Here is a 3,886-nt window from a genome sequence, read left to right as displayed (position 1 = left end):
GAAAAAACCAAAATAGTCACAAAGAGAACTTATATCTGATAATGATATGAATTATTCAAAAAATAAAGGTCAGTAATTGTTTTTCAACCATGCTTCAACGTAATGATTTAAAAAAAATAAACTCTTGAAACAGGCTTGTACATAAATGATATCTTCTGAGCCTTCTGAGATTACTGCAATCAAACGATTCCTGTAACTGTCAAGATGTCTGTACCTCATAGTGGGTATTTTGGTCCACTCCTCATGAGTAAACTGCTCCATTTGTCTTAGGTTTGAGAAGTGCTTTTTTTCGGTCTTTTTCAGCTTCTTCCAAAAATGCTCAATAGGATTTAGGTCAGGGCTCATAGAATGCCACTTCAGAATAATCTAATTTTTCCTCTTAGCCATTCTTGTGATTTTTTACTTGTGTGTTTTGGGTCATTATCCTATTGAAGACCCATGACCTGTGACTGAGACCAAACAACACTGGGCTGCACATTTCTCTGTAGAATCCCTTAATAAACTTAATAGTTTGTTGTACCCTGCGGAAATTCAAGGTAGATGAAGCAAATTGGCCCCAGAAAATACCAGAGCCTCCTCCATGTTTCACAGTAGGGACAGTGTACTTTTCTTGATATGCTTCATTTTTCCATCTGTGAACGTAGAACTTATGTGCCTTAGGAAAAGCTTTTATTTTTGTTTCCCCTGAGATATTCTCCCAGAAGCTTTGTGACTTGTCAGCATGTAATTTGATAAATTCCAGTCAGATGCTGTTATGATGTGTTTTTTCAACATTAGTGTCATCCTTCAGTCCACTTTTGCTCAAACAAAGATGAATGGTATGATCTGACACTGATGTTTTCTTGATCTTGAAGTTTACCTGTAGTTTATTTTGAAGTTTTTCTTGGCTCCTTTGTTACCATTTGTATTATGCAGCCATGTCCAGGGAGATTGGTTATAGTCCCAAGGTTCTTAAATTTGCAAATACTCTGAGCAACTGTAGTTACAGGAAAGCCAAGTTGCTTGTCTTATAGCATTTAGTATAAAGGTGCTTGTCTATCATTTTCTTTCTTATCTCCTTAGACAATTCTTTCCTTCACTTCCTCTGCTTCATGTTGAGTGTGGTACCAATCCGAGAGTCAGTCAACAGTCAGAGCAAGGTGATCCAATAACCAGAGACAATCCAAGGGGGAATACAGGGATCCAAAAACGTCACAATGACACGTCCGATAGGGTTCAGGCCAGCTTAGAGAATCAGGAGGCAGAATCAGGTCAGAACCAGGCAGAGAGGTAACAGGAATCTTGATAAAACACACAGATGGCTCTTAAAAATCAGGCACCAGTAACTGGTCTGAGAGCTGGTTATATAGTCAGGTGAGCAGGTGAATCTGATGGAGGATGATTGGAAACAGGATGGAGCTGACAGGTGTGTTGAATCCTGGATCAGACCAGCACCTGTACCAGGAATCATGAGTTTTTATAGAATTTTTTATTTATGATTAGTTTAGTCAAATTCAAGTTTTTTTTCTGTGACCTTGTAGGTTTTTCTTAATTAAATAAGCAATCCCAACAATTGTTTCCATGTGTGTAGGAGGGCAGTAGTCAAGCACAACCAATAAATAAAAATGTACCACTGTCTCAGCCTTTTGGTGTACAAGGTAGACCATCCCACACAGTAGCGCAGAATACAGCTCACAGTGATGGGTCAAGGCTCTACAGTGATTACTAAACATCAGAAAAGCACAATAAACATGTCAGTCTTTTGAAGACTTTGAGCTGAGGCTTTCAGTACAACAGGTCTTCATATTCTAAAATACATAGAAACTCTTTGACCTAAAGATAGAAACAACATTTTTATTTAAAAAAGCCTAGTTTGGGTTTTGAGGTTCTTAACAACAATCTATATGAAGTTAGAAAGTGAGGGGGTCATCAAGTAAAACACAGGGGTCATCAGTAATCAATCATTCCAGGTTTGATCTGTTCTTACTCAAAGTAAAAATATAATAAAAGATTAACTACCATTTATTACTCCCTAAAATCCTTGCTTAGCCCCTGCTTTAACTTTTTCTTCACCACATACTTTCGTTGTATAATAGGCAAGACTGCAACTTATGCAGAACAATTTTTTCCCTGATAGCCTAACCAACTTCACACATCTATGAATCAATAATGCAGCATTGCAGATGTGTGTTTTGGAAATTATTTGAACAATTTACGCGCAGCATGCCATGCAAAATTTTAAGGACTAAGTGTTTAATTTCAAGTATGAGAAGTGGTTAATGGTATTTCAAACAAATCAAATTGGCTCTCACACGTCTTTAATTGGAAAGAATAACAAGATTACAGGCATATTACTTTAAAAAAGATTTGAAGATGTTGTCCGTCTGGTTTTGTCACAAGAATAATTTGAACAACCAGACTTAAACCCCTACGATTTCTCAACAAGCAGGCTGCGATTTCAAGAGAGAGGCATCATTACAGAGCGGACCACGTTTTTGTTTTTTCTTTCACTCTGTCTGTGGAAAATTCACAAAATGAATAGAGGCTTTACACAGTTAGGCAGCAAACAAAATGCATCTTACATGGTGAATCGGCAATGCATGATTATCTGAACGGTGACATTGATTCTGGTTGTGGCTCACCCTCTCTCGTGAGGACCTCATGCTCTTTGGGATACCAGGATGGGTTGTTCCTCCTCTAATCATCTGTGACAGTTTAGTTAGTGATGCTCAGATGACCAGATATTTTACTTGGAAAAAAAAAAGAGTCTGGTCTAAATGACGAAGGCTGCTACAGACGAATCAGACAAATATGTTTAAATATAATGTGATTAAGTGGAACATGCTTCTGCAACCTTCTAAACACTGAACTTCCGCAGACATTGAGGACATTTGAATGCTGAATTAAGCAACCCTTTAAATAATCGTATATCTTTATAAGTGTTCTTGAATGGGCTCTCTTGGTTTTGAGGTAAATAATTTGTTTACACACCTTGTGTAAGAAGAGCTGTTTTAAATCAGTGTGGTTTAGTTGATTAAAAGGAAGACAGAAATATAATTTGTGCAATTGCAACAATGTCAAGAAATGATGAATCACCAGAATTAGAACGAGTCAATTAGGAGCTGGGATTCATTTAAATGTCTGCCTAGATTATTTTGGGATTATGCTTTTGGTACTTCATGTGTGAATCTTTCTAAGACAAATCTATCTGCTGAAGTCCAATTTTTACCTCAGCCTCAATGCTGGAATCTTTATTTGAAATTTCCCCGACAGGCACTTTAATGAACACTTTGACAAGTGTATATAAATACATCCATCTGGGTAGAGGCTGGGTCCACTCGGGACAGGTTGTTTTGCAACCTTTGGGAGTAGGGCTCGGACTCAGAACCTCAGGATTCCAAGCTCTATGTCCTAACCACTAGGGCGCCCCTTGATCTCAGTTTTGTTTTTTTCATTGAAAAAAAAAAGAAGCTAAATAAAGTTCAATAAAGTGTGAAAATCACAGTAGCTGTCCAAAGAGAAGTATCTTAGACAGACAGTTTTAGAAATTTTTTATTGTCAGGTGGATTCGGCATATGGTTGTAGGTTAAAATCCTGAGCTTGTGTTTCTCTTTATAAACGTGAGAAAATCAGCACTACAATTCCTCTTATATAGTCACCTCAGTGAGGTACTAAGATGTTGAGTGCGGTTACAATGTAAAAAAACAAAAACAAAAAATTCTAAAAAGTTTTTAAAAACCACTTGGTTATGTTTTTATTTATTTGTCTAAATAAAAAGCTAAATCTATCTACTAGGTAGACCAAACCATAGATTACAGGTCTGCCTCGAAGACATAAAAACGTGAATGACATTGAATTTTTCTCTTTTTTTTCTGACAGAAGTTAATGACTTTGGACTACAATCTAA

This window comes from Cyprinodon variegatus, unplaced genomic scaffold (assembly GCF_000732505.1).
Source record: "Cyprinodon variegatus isolate N-32 unplaced genomic scaffold, C_variegatus-1.0 Scaffold186, whole genome shotgun sequence".
Lineage (NCBI taxonomy): Eukaryota > Metazoa > Chordata > Actinopteri > Cyprinodontiformes > Cyprinodontidae > Cyprinodon > Cyprinodon variegatus.
The sequence above is the reverse complement of the archived record's forward strand: the minus strand, read 5'-3'. Positions refer to the sequence as shown.